Source organism: Choloepus didactylus, chromosome 2, assembly GCF_015220235.1.
Source record: "Choloepus didactylus isolate mChoDid1 chromosome 2, mChoDid1.pri, whole genome shotgun sequence".
Classification (NCBI taxonomy): domain Eukaryota; kingdom Metazoa; phylum Chordata; class Mammalia; order Pilosa; family Megalonychidae; genus Choloepus; species Choloepus didactylus.
The window spans coordinates 195,576,615-195,590,632 of NC_051308.1; the positions used below are offsets into that span (position 1 = coordinate 195,576,615).

Consider the following 14,018-nt stretch of genomic DNA (forward strand, 5'->3'; position numbering starts at 1 on the left):
AGCTTTAGGGCTCTGTCCCCCCATGCAGACTTTGAATAACCAGCAAGAACTGGCTGAAACATCTTTCTTAAAGCTCAGAAAACAAAGAAAGGATTACGGTAACAGAGTGAGTGCTGAATCAAGATAAAGGCAACTAAATTGCAGTAGGATCTCATGGAGCCCTGGCTGGCCCCACTCCTGTCCCTTGCCAGTTCAACATGGAGCTGTCATGTGCACCCGGTGTATGTCTCTGGTCCTGAGTCTGGAGAAAGCAGAGTAACCTTTATGCACATAATGGGAGTATATATGTGTGGCCCATTCTCTCTGGTGGCAGCCTAAGGGACTGAACCAGGACACTTACCACAGGCTTTACGTCCCAGAACTTGCCCTGCGTGTAGAAGGCAGTGCTCTCCTACAGAATGCTGTGAGAGAGAATCAAGTTGTGGCTGCCTGGATAAAGGGATTGCTGGCTGTAGGACATACAGTGCAGTGCCTGGGACCATGAGGAAAGTGTTTCCTAGGGAAGAGGGGACATTCATAATCATGATAATGGGGGAGTTCCTAGGGCCAGTTGCACATGCCAAAGTCAAGACACATGCACAGAATGGATCAGGGAGGCCCATATGATTTGGCCTGGAGCTATTCCCTAAATGCATTGTATGAATAAATTTTGAAGGAGAGCAGTCATGTAAGTCAATCTGCAAACACTGGGAAGGGTGTTTTTGTTTTTTTTTTGTTGTTGTTGTTAGCAGTGCCGTTTAAGGAAAACTCTGTCATAATACTAGCTGGATACTAGCTTAAGGAACAGACACCTCAGACTCAAAATCTCAGCCATAGCACATTAAAATATCAAAATGTCCAGATTTCAATAAAGGATGGCAAAACATAAAAAGAAACAGGAAGCCTTGATCTAAGAAAAGGAGAAGATTAAAGCATTGGAAATCATTAATGAGAAGGACCAGACCTGGGACATACCAAAGACTTTTTTTAAAATGGTCTTAAATATGCTCAGAGCTAAAGGAAAACATGGGCAAAGAACTAAAGGAAATCGAGAAAACAATAGATGAACACAAAAAGAATATCAATAGAAAGAGGGAAATTACGAAAAGGAGCCAAACAAACTGAAGACCACAGTAAGAGAAAGTAAAAATTCCCTAGCGGAGTTCAACAGCAGATTGGAGCTGGCAGAAGGGTCAGTGAATCTGAAGATCAGATAATTGAAATTATCCAGTCTGAGGAGCAGAAAGAAGGAAGAATAAAGAAAAGGGAACAGAGCCTGAGGAACCTGTGAGACACTATCAAGTGTACCGATATATGCATTGTGACAATCCCAGAAGGAGAAGAAAGAGAAAACTTCCTCAATTTAGTGTAAGGCATGAATATACACATATCAAAATGCTCAGTGAGTGTCAAACAGGATAAATCCAAATAGATTTACACTGCAATTTATTATAATCAAACTGGGGAAAGCCAAAGATAGAGACAATTCTGAAAGTCTCATGAGAGAAGCAATGAGTCATGTTTAAAGGAGCCTAAATAAGATTAAGTGCTGAATTCTTATTGGAAACCATGGATGCAAGAGGCAGTAGGATGACATATTTAAGTGCTGAAAGCAAAAAATTGCCAACCAAGAATTCTATATCTGGCAGAACTGTCCTTCAGAAATAAGGGAGAGATTAAGGCATTCCCAGATTGGGGGATAAAAAAAAGCTGAGGTAATTTGTCACCACTAGACCAGCCTTAAAAGAAATGCTAATGAGAGTTCTGTAGGTTGAAAGGAAAGGAATATAGACAATGGATCGAAATAGCATGAAAAAATAAAGATCTCCATTAAGGATAACAATATGGATAAATATAAATAAATGCTAGTACTATTGTATTTTTGGTTTGTAACTCCACTTTTTACTTCCTACAGGATCTAAAAGAAAATGTGTAAAATTTAATGAGAAATCAGTGGTTTTGGACTCAAAATGTATAAATATGTAATTTCTGACAGCAACTACATAGAGGTGGGTGCAGGGACCTATAGGAACATAGTCTGTGTATACTATTGATGTTAAGTTGTTATCAAAGCAAATGAGATTGTTACAGATTTAGGATATTAAATTTAAGCCCCATGGTAACTACAAAGAAAGTATTTGAGAATATGCAAGTTCATAGAGACAGAAATTAGAGTACAGGTTGCCAGGGGTGGGGCTGGGGAAATGGGAAGTTAAGACATAATGATAATCGGGTTTATGTTTGGGAAGATTGGAAAATTTTAGTAATGGAAGATGGTAAGGGGACTGCAACTTTGTGAATGTGATTACTCCCATTGAAGGGTATGCTTGGAAGTGGTTGAAATGGGAAAATTTATGTTGTATGCATGTTCCCACAATTAAAAAAAGAAAAGCAACTAAAGAGACATTGACAATTGAAAGCAATATGGAATCTGGATGGGATCTAATAAGGAGAACGGACTAAAAAGGACATTATTAGAACATATGAAAAAATTGGGATATAGGCCATAACTGTGCTCTGTATCAGTGTTAAATATCTTGAGCTGGATAACTGCACTTAGCTGGTCATAAGTATATATCCTTAGTCTTAGGAAATGTTCATGGATTAAGTGTTCAGGGAGCATGATATATGCAATCTACACTCAGACATTCAAAAAATAGGTTGACGGTTTGATAAACAGAGGGATTGATAGATGGACTGATAGATGGATAGATTGATAGAATAATGTGACAAATGTGGCAAAATATTAATAGTGGCAGATTTGGATATTTGGGGCAAAAGAATATTTTGGAATTCTCTCTATGAGTTTTATTTTATTTTTGTAACTGTTCTGTAAATCTGAAAGTATTTCAGGCTAAAAAGTTTAAAGAAGATACATGTATAAACATTTATACACCTAACAAAAGAGCCTCAAACTACCAGAAACAAAAACTGACAGAACTGAAGGGAAAAGTACACAATTCATCAAAGTAGTTGGAGACTTCAAGATCCCATTTTCAATAATAGAGAAAAACTAGAGAAGATCAACAATAAAAATAGAAGACATGAATAACATAGTACTTGACTTAAGAGATATCAATCTAACCTTCTATCTCAAGAAACTAGACAAAGAAAAGCAAACTCAACTCAAAGCAAGCAGAAGGAAGGAAATAATATTTAGAGTGGAACTAAATGAAATGGAGAAAAGACAAACAAAAAAATCATGAAACCAACCAAACAAAAAATCAATGAAACCAAAAGTTGGTTATTTGAAAGGATTAGGAAAATTGATAAAAACTTTCTTCAAGACTGACTGAGAAAAAAAAAAGACTCAGATTATTGCAATCAGCAATTAAAGAGGTTACATTACAGAAATAAAGAGGATTGTAAAGGAATACTGTATATCCCAACCACTTAGATGACCCAGATGAAATGGACACATTTTTAAAAAGGCAAGCTACTGAAACTAGCTCAAGAAGACACAGAAAGCGTGAGTAGACCTGTAATAAGTAAAGAGATTGATTCAGTAATTTTAAAAAACTTAACACAAATAAAGCCCAGACCCAAACTTAACACAAATAAAACCCATTCACTGGTGAATTCTACCAAATATATATATATATAGATATATATTTATAATTTTAAATTAACAGTTCCTAACAAACTCTTCTAGAAAAAGGGAAGAGGAGGGCATACTTGCCAACTCATTGTATGAGGCCAAATCAAAGACTATACAAGAAAAGAAAACTACAGAGCAGTATGCCTTTGAATATTGATGTAAAAATCTTTAACAAAATACTAGCATATTCAATCTAGTAACATATAAAAAGGCTTATATGCCATGTTCAAGTGGGATTTATCTTATTGCAAGTTTGGGTCAACATATGAAAATCGTTCAATGTACTATATCATATTAATAGAATAAAGAACAAAAACACGTTGTCATCTAAATATATGTAAAAAAATCATTTGATAAAATCCAACACATTTTTACAATAAAAATGCGTAATGAACTAGGAATAGAAGGGAACTTCCTCAGCCTGATAAAGGACATCTGTAGGTAACACATAACTAATATCATAGTTAATGGTGAAAGACTAAAAAATTTCTCCTAAAGATCAGAAACTGACTTGTATGTCAGCTGACTTGTATGTCCGCTCTCAGCACTTGTATTCAGCATTGTACAGGAAGTTTTAACCAGAGCAATTAGATGTGAAAATGAAACAAAAGTCATCCAACCTGGAGAAGTAGTAAAACTATCTGTTTACCCATGACGTAGTTTTGTATGTAGATAATCCTAAAGAATCCACAAAAGAACTATCAGAGGTAATATAGAGTTCAGCAAGATTTGCAGGATCCCATTTTCCTTTGGGTTTTCTGTATGTAAGATCAAGTCGCCTGCAAAGAGAGAGAGCTTTACTCCTTTCCAGTTTGGATCCTTTTTTTTTATTTTTCTTGCTTAATGATTCTGGCAAGAACTAGTACATGGTAAAAGCAGGCATTCTTACACAACTGTATGATGGTATTGTGAACAGTAGATTGTACACCATGGATGATTGTATTATATGTGAATGTCTCAACAAAACTGAATTAAAAAAAAAAAAGGCAAAGCAACTGTGAAGGGAAGGAATTAAGATGGTGGAACTGTAGCCCAAAGCATCCTTTGAAATCTTTTCTATAGATACTTGTTGGATTGTAATTTGAAAGTTATCACCTTGTTGTAGATATGTTATATTTCACAATAAGGAAATGGCTGAAACTATGGTACTGTAATTCATAACATTTTTTGGAAATTTCCTGTATTACTTGTTAAACCATACTTTGAAAGATATTACCTTTTTGCATATATGTTATATTTCAGAATAAAGAAATAACTGAGACTGTGGGGAAAAAAAATAAAAGCATGCATTCTTGTCTTGTTCCTGAGGGGGAAAGGTTTTAGTCTTTTACCACTGAGTATGATGTTAGCTGTGGGTTTTTTCATAAATGGCTTTTATCTTGTTGAGGAAGTTCCCTATTTTTCTGAGTGTTTTTATCAGGAAAGGGTGCTGGATTTTGTTGAATGCCTTTTCAGCATCTATTGAGATAATCACGAGGTTTTTTTCTTTCATTCTATTTGTGTAGTATATTACATTGATTGATATTTGTATGTTGAACCACCCTTGCATTTCTGGGATGAGTCTCAACTGGTCATGGCATATAGTCTTTTTTAACATGCTGTTGGATTCTGTCTGCTAGTATTTTGTTAAGGATTTTGCCATCTATATTCTTTCAGAAAATTGGCTTGTAATTTTCTTTTCTTTTGCTGTCTTTGCCAGGATTTGGTGTCAGAGTAAGCTTGCCTCATAGAATGTATTAGCAATTGTTCTCTTCTCTTGAATTCTTTGGAAGAGTTTGAGAAGGATTGATATTAATTCTTCTTTAAATGTTTGATAGAATTCACTAGTGAATTCACCTGGGCCTGAATTTTTCTTTGGTGGAATATTTTTTATTGATTCAATCTCTGTACGAGATTGTTGGTATTTTCTGTTTCTCCTTGAGTCAACTTGGGTAATTGATTGTTTTTCTAGGAACTTATTTCCATTTCTCCTAGATTATCTAGTTTTTTGGAGTACAATTGTTCATAATATTCTAACATTATAATCCTTTGTATTTTTGTAAGATCAGTAGTAATGTCACCATTTTCCTTCCTAATTTTAGTTATTTGCATCTTTTCTCTTTTTATTTGTTAATCTAGCTAAATGTTTGTCATTTTTATTGTTTTCAAAGAACCAACTTTTTATTTATTTTCTCAGTTGTGTTTCTATTTTCTATTTCATTTTTTGCCACTATAATCTTAATTAATTCCTTTCTTCTGCTAACTTTGGGTTTACTTTGCTCTCTCTTTTCTAGATCCTCAAGATTAAAATTAGGTTGTTAATTAATTTGAGATCTTTTTTCTTTTTTAATATAGGCATTCATAGCTATGACTTTCCCTCAGCACTGCCTTTGCCGCATCCCATAAGCTTTGATATGTTGTGGTTTTTGTTTTCATTTTCTCATTGTAAGTATTGTCTAATTTTCCTTGTAATTTCTTCTTTAAACCATTGCTTTTTTTAAGAGTGTGCTGTTTAACATACACTATTTGTAAATTTTCCACTTTTTCCTTCTGTTACTGATTGTTGCTTCGTCCCATTCTGGTCTAAGGGGTTATTTTTTATCATTTCAGTATTATAAAATTTATTGGGACTTCTTTTCTGCCATAACCTATGGTCTGTCTTAGAGAATTACCAATGTGCACTTGAAAAGAATGTGTATTCTGCCATTGTTGGGTGAATGTTCTCCCTCTCTCTCTCTCTCTCTATGTGTGTGTGTGTGTGTGTGTGTGTGTGTGTGTGTGTGTGTGTGTGTGTGTGTATCGGTTAGATCTAGTTCATTTATAGTGTTGTTCAGGCCTCTGTTTCCTTATTGATCTTCTGTGTATATGTTCTATCCAGTATTGAAAGTAGTATATTGATATCTCTATTATTACATAAATATTTCTCCCTTCCATTCTGTCAACATTTGCTTTATAAATTTTGGCACTCTGCTGTTAGGTTCGTATATATATTTATAATTGTTAAATCTTCTAGTTGGATTGGCCCTTTTATCAATATATAATGTCTTTATCTCTTGTAAGAGTTTTTGACCTAGTGTATTTTGTCAGATATTAATATAGCCTCCCCTGCTCTCTTTTAATTGCTATTTGCATGAAATAATGTTCCCATCCTTTTAATTTCAACCTATTTTTAATCAGTTTTTAAATTGTAGAATATAATATATATACATAGAAGTGATAACTTTCCAAGTGCAATTTAACAAGTAGTTAGAAAGCAAATTTCAAAGAATAATATGGGTTACAGTTCCAGTTTCAGTTATTTCCTCATTGTGAAATATAATATAAATGCGAAAAGGTAATATCTTTCTAAGTATGATTTAACAAGTAGTTATATAGGAAATTTCCAAAAATATTATGAGTTGCAGTACCATAGTTTCAATTATTTCCTTATTGTGAAATACAACACATATACAAAAAGATAACTTTCACATTACAATTTAACAAGTAGTATAGAACAAATCTCAAAGGATGCTATGGGTTACAGTTCCACCCTTTCAATTATTTCCTTCTAGTTATTCTAATATCCTAGCAACTAAGAAAAAGAAAAAGAAAATTATATATTCAGCATTCGTAATTCTCTTTTAAATTCCATCTTGTCTGTTGCTACCTCTTCCTCTAGTTTAATCACTTTCCTGATCTTTTATGGATAAAAGTGAAACTTTTATAGAGTCTGAGATAGGTATCTGGGTATTCTTTAGGGTTTTCAGAGCTACTGTTGACTTGGGCTTATCGTATTGTGGTCATTTGGGATATCTAGGTGAAGCTTGCATAGGAGTAACTTCCAGGACAGCCTCTTAACTCTATTTGAATTCTTAGCCACTGAAACCTTATTTTGTTGCCTTTTTGTTCCCCCTTTTTGTAAAAAAAAGGCATTCTCAATCTGTAACCTATTTTTACTTATAGGTCTAAGGTAAGTCTCTTATAAACAGCATATAATTGGGTCATATTTCTTTATCCATTTTGCCAGTCTCTGCCTTTTCATTGGAGAGTGTAATCTATTTACATTTAAGGAAATTACTATTAGAGCAAGATTTACTTTTTGCCATTAAACTAATGGTTTTTGTAACTCTTATACCTTTTTTGTCCCTCCTTTATTCCATTCCTGCCTGCCTTTATGTTTAGTGCTCTTTTTTAATGAGCCATTTTGAATCACTTATCCTTTCCTTTTATGTAGATTTTAAAAAATATTTTCTCTATGGTTATCAAAAGGATTACACTTAGCTCCTAAATCTATTAGAATTTTTTTTTTTTTTTTGCAGTTTCTGAAGTCTTGACTTCAAGTCGTGGGCTCCTCCAGCCACACGTCTTCTGATTTCCTAGCTGTGTACTGGGTGGGTAAACTTGACATAGCTTCCTCCGTGAACTGGTTATTATTTGACTTAATGAAATACATTAACGCAGTTAAGAATTTACACTGAGAATCTTTTTTCTAAACCGGGTTACTAGCTTCTGCCTCATGAATTTCCTCATCCCAAAAGACAGGTTCCCAGGGGTCCTGAAAAAGACTCTAGCTGCCAGATCCCCTTCTTCAGGCTTGCCTGCATCCTCAGTCTTCCTGGCAGCGTGCTAGGCCAGCCAGAGCTACTCAGAAGCCTGGCTCCGAGTTGTTCGCTTGATTGTGTCCAGGGTCCCAAACACCTGCATGAAGTGCTCTTTGTCGAGGATGGGTCCATAGCTCAGGGTGAGACAGAAGGTCTTTTTCCCACTTCACTGCTGGAATCACATAACACTTCCTGGGGCCAGTCCCTGGTTTCCATTGAGGAATCACATTTGCCACAGGGCAGTATGTATCTTACCGCCAGCTCCAGAAAATCGGGTGGGCCACCTCTGCACTGCATGATGCTTGACTCATTGATACACAGAATTCTCACCTGCCTCTGGAAGAAATAGTTCATCCAACCCAGCATGCTTGGGACGAAGCCAGCTATTCCAGCCACATGGCCCTGGGAGTACCAATAGAAGTCTGGGGGCAGGGCTACCACTGTCAGGACTGTATGTGCCACCTTCATCCAAGGCATATACCCAAAGGCTCTGATGGCGTCAAACTGGTAGTCTGGAATTTCTCTTTCTGTGTGTTTGGTGGTTTCTTCTTTGAGGTGGGCAACCTGTTTTCCACATACCTCCTGGGATCCTGCTTACATCAGCACCACAGTCCACGGAGAGGTTTTCCCCTTGCAGCTGGTCCCCACAACTGGGTTACAGCTTGGAAGAGGGCAGCCTTAGTGCTGCCACCTGCTGCTAGAAGTCTACAGTTTAGTTTGTGTTGAGCCTGTCTTGACTTCAGTAGCCTATACATACACAGTACCTGTATTCCTTTATTCCTCCCTTTAATGTTATTCTTGTCACAAATTATATCTTCATGCATTGTATGCCCAATAACAAAGATTTATGCTTGTTTTTATGCATTTGAATTTTAATCCTTATAAGAAGTTAAAGTATTACCAATGAAAAATGAAATTATACTGGCTTTTCTATTTACCCATGTTTTAGATTACCATATTTTTTACTGATGCCAGGATCTTTATTTCTACATCCACTATTGAGATACTGCCTTGTGTCCCTTCCTTTCAGCATGTATGACTCCCTTTAGCATTTCCTGTAAGACAGGTCTAGTGGTAATGAACTCCCTCAGTTTTTGTTTGTCTGGAAATGTCTTAATTTCTCCCTCATTTTTGAAGGACAGCTTTGCTAGATATACTACTCTCAGGTAATGTTATTTTTCTTTCAGCATTTTAAATATGTTTTCAAACTGCTTTCTGGCGTTTTCTGTTGAGAAATTGGATGTTAGTTTTATTAAGGATCCCTTATATTTGACATGTTACTTCTCTCTTGCTGTTTTTAAGGGTCTGTCTTTGTCCTTGGCATTGGACAGTTTGATCATAATATGTCTCAGTGTAGATCTTTTTGGGTTCATCCTGCTTGGTGTTTAAGCATCTTGATATTTGTATATTCATATCTGTCACCAGATTTGGGAATTTTTCTGTCATTATTTCTTCAAATATTTTTTCTGACCCTTTATCTTTCTCTCCTTTTTCTGGGATTCCTTTAATGCAAATATTGTTATGCTTGAATTTCCTCAGGATCTTCATTTTTTTTATTTGTTTTTCTTTCTGCTCTTTAACCTGGATACATTCAATTGTTTTGTCTTCAAGTTTGCTGATCCTTTCTTCTGTCTCCTCCAATCTATTCTAGAACTCTTATATTGAATTTTTCACTTCAATTATTGTACTTTGGAGCTTCAGAATTTCCATTTCTTTTTTTTTTAATAACTTCTTTCTCATGATTTAAATTCTCATTTTGTTTATATATTTTTTCTTGATTTATTTTACTTCTTTGTGTAAGTTTTCCTTTAGTTCATTGATCCTATTTATGAGAGTTGTTTAAAGATCTTTGATTAGTAATTCCAGAGACAGTTCTTTCTCCAGAATATTTTCCATTAAATTCTTTTTTCCTATTATGGACCATATTTTCCTTTCTCTGGAAACTACTGGCATACCGTTTTTTATTGTGCTTTGCAGATACTGTGTTTTTTTGACAAATCGAAGGTTTGTGGCAGCTCTGCATCAAGCAAGTCTGTTGGTGTCATTTTTCCAACAGCATGTGCCCACTTCATGTGTCTGTGTCATATTTTAATTAAGGTATGTACTTTTTTTTAAAGACATAATGCTATCGCACACTTAGACTATGGTATAGTGTAAACATAACTTTTATACACACTGGGAAACCAAAAAGTTCATGTGACTTGCTTTATTGTGATATTCACTTCATGTGTTGGTCTGGAATTGAACCTGCAATGTCTCTTAGGTACAGCTGTGGTTTTCCCACTGTTCAGTCTGACAGACTAAGAGCAAGAAGGAAAAAGAGAAAAGAAAGAAAAAGTAACAGAGAAAGAAAATGATTACTAACAGACAACCCCTCCCCCCCACACACAAAGCAAGGGGGAAAAAAGGAAAAAAAATAACAAAGTGCACAGCCTCCCCAAGTCTCTTGTTGTTATGTGCCAGTGAGCAGCCAGAAGCTGCTGCTTTTGAGGCTGAAAACCAGGCCAGGGACAATCCAAAAATATAACAGAGAAAGAAATAAACCAACCAACCAAAAAACAGAAAAAGAGATGCACTGGCACTCTGTGTCCATGTAGATAGATGCTTGTGTAAGTCCAGAAGATGCTGCTTTCGAGAGAAACCGAGGCTAGTGTCTGCCCTGGCCCTCAGGGATCTGGCAGTTTAACAACAGAAGAGAGAGAAGGAGTAGTCCCAACCAGTGAAACAGTGTGCTGGATCTTTAAGTCCTAGTAGTTGCTTGTAAGGACATAAGCAGCTGCTGTGGAGACGGCTGAAACCAAGGCCAGGGTTTATGTTTTGCCCTCAGGATTCTGGCAGTCCCTCAGTTGAAACTGAGGCCAACTTCTGCCCTGGTCCCTCATGATCCCCCACACTAACCTTGACCTTCAACCTCAACTTTTAGAGGAAGAGGTTTTCACTGCCATCCCTGGCCCCAACCAGTTGCTCCTAGAATCTGGGGTACATTGCTGCAGCTGCAGCCTTTCCACAGCTGCTGTCACAGTGGGGTGCTGATCACTGGTTTGAGCTTTCACTTAAGAAAACTGAACCTTCAGCAGCATCTTGCTTCTTCTGGCACTCCGAATGTTCTTCTAAATGTCCATTCTGGTTCCACCTACTTAATTCCAGTCTCTTTTTCTAGCTCTTTAATTTTTCTAGTGGAGGTGCAATTTGTAAAACTGCTGTTCCACCATTTTTTGCCACCAATCCCCTTTCTCACAGAAATTGGTGACCTGATCCTGAAATTCATATGAAAAGCAACAACCTAGAATAGCCAAAATAACCTTGAAAAAGAAGAGCAAATTTGGAAGACTCACATTTACCAGTCTCTTAATTTGCTCAAAGCTTCATTAATCAAGACAGTGTGGTACTGGTATGAGAACTGACGTATAGATCAATGGTACAGAAACGATTTCATTTGTGTTTCAAAGGTGCTAAGACAATTCAATAGAAGAAAGAGTAGTTTTTCAACAAACAGTTTTGGAACAACTGGATATCCAGGGAAATCAAATCAAAACCATAGTAAGGTATCATTTCATGCCTACTAGAATGGCCACTATTAAAAAAACAGAAAACTACAAGTGTTGGAGAAGATGTGGAGAAATAGGAATACTTATTCACCGCTGATGGGAATGTAGAATGGTACAGCTTCAGGAAGCTAAGTATTGAACTGCCATATGTTCCAGCAATCCCACTGTTGGGTATATATCCAGAAGAACTGAAAGCAGGCACTTGAATAGACATTTGCACACCAATGTTCATAGTGGCATTATTCACGTTACCAAAAGACGGAAACATTTCCCTAATAACTAGTGATGTTGAGCTTCTTTTCATGTGCTTTTTAGCCATTTATATTTCCCCTTTGAAAAAATGTGCATTCAAGTCTTTTGCCAATTTTTTAATTGGGTTGTTTGTCTTTTTATTGTTGAATTGTAGGATATCTTTATATATTCTGGATATCAAACTCTTATCAGATATGTGGTTTCCAAATGTTTTCTCCCATCAACCGATGAATGGGATAAACAAAATGTGGTATACACATACAGTGGAATATAATATGTAACATAATATTAATTTAATATCATTACTCAACTGTAAGAAGGAATGAAGTCCTGATGCATGTGACAACATGGATGAACCTTTGGGGACATTAGGTTGAGTGGAATAAGCCAGACACAAAAGGACAAATATAGTATGATGTCACTGATATGAACTAATTATAATAAGCAAACTCATAGAGTGAGAATCTAGAATATAGGTCCTCAAAGGGAATGAACGGGGCTAGAGAAAAGGCAGCTGATGCTTAATTTGTGCAGGATTTCTATTTAGGTTGATTGTAAATGTTTGAAAATGGACTGTGGTGATGGTAGCGCATTATTGTGAATGTAATTAACAGCACTGAGTTATATAGGTAAATGTAGTTAAAAGGGGAGACTTTAGGTCATATATGTTATTAGGTAAAAACAGGACTGTATAGCATAGTGAACCCTGTTATGGATGATGGACTGTAGTTTATAGTACAAATATAAGAATGTTCTTTCATGAATTAAAACAAATGTATGACACTATTACAAGGTGTTGATAATAAGGTTGTATACAGGAAAAAATACATCTAATGTAAACTATGGACTATAGTTAAGAGTAATGTTTTAATACTTTCAGCATTTGTAACAAAGGTACCATAATAATGCAAAGTGTCAATAATTGGGGGGTATGGGAACCCTGTATTTTTTTTACTGTAAACCTACAACCTCTAATTAAAATAATAACATTAATAATACTAATTAAAAAAACATGCCAAGTGAAAGAAACCAGACACAAAGTACTACATAGTATATGATGACATTTATATAAAATGTAAATAGAAATAAATTTATAGAGATAGAATTAGATTATGTTCTAAATGATTGTTCTAGAATTGAAAATGTTCTAAAATTGATTTCTAAAATATTCTAAAATTGTTCTAAAATTGGTTGTGATGAATGCACAACTCTGTGATTATACTAAAAGTCATTGATTGCACATGTTGGATGGATAGTATGGTATGTAAATGTATCTCAATAAAACTCTTTAAAAAATAAAAATAAAATAGGGGCTCAAACAGATACTTGTACACCAGTGTTTGTAGCAGCATTATTCACAATGACCAAAAATAGAGACAACTCATATGTCCATCAGCTGATGAATGGGTAAGTGAAATGTGGATATCCATTCAATTCAATTCATTATTGTTCAGCCATAAAAAAGAATGAGCCTTGCAAACAGTATGTTACATGAAATAAGCCAGACACAAAGGGGCACATATTGCATGATTCTACTTACATGACTTGTCCAGAATAGGTAAAACAGAGACAGATTAGTGTTTGCTGGGGACTGAGAGTAAAGAGGGAATGGGGCGTGGCTGCTAATGGGTATCGGGTTTCTTTTTGGGATGATGCAGATATTCTAAAATGAGATAGTGGTATAACAACTCGGAATATTGTAAAACTCACTGAATTGTACACTTTAACAGGGCAGATTTTATAGTATGTGAATTATACCTTAATTTAAAATAAAGCAAGTATACAATAGTTTCAAGAAAGCTGTGTGTTGATTCTTTGAAAAAATTGATAGAATAGATAAACTTCTCAAGAGATTGGTCAAAGAAAAAAGAATGTGCAAATAATCAGCTTCAGGAATGAAAAAGAATATAACTTCTGATCCTGCAGATATTGAAAAAGTTAATAAGGTGCTCTAAACAACTAATGCCAGTAAATGAAAAATATTAAATGTGGTGCACCTATTGCCAGAAATATAATTTAAAGAATTATAACACAATTGTAACAAATCTAACACAAGAAGAAATAATAATAATAAGTTCATTA

At 35.4% G+C, this 14,018-nt stretch overlaps 1 protein-coding gene across 4 annotated transcripts in view; it reads left to right on the forward strand.

The window, feature by feature from the left end:
• The window catches only part of NRDC (nardilysin convertase), a 101,033-nt gene that overhangs the window by 44,494 nt on the left and 42,521 nt on the right, over positions 1-14,018 (forward strand). The gene's annotated exons all lie outside the window — the stretch shown is intronic.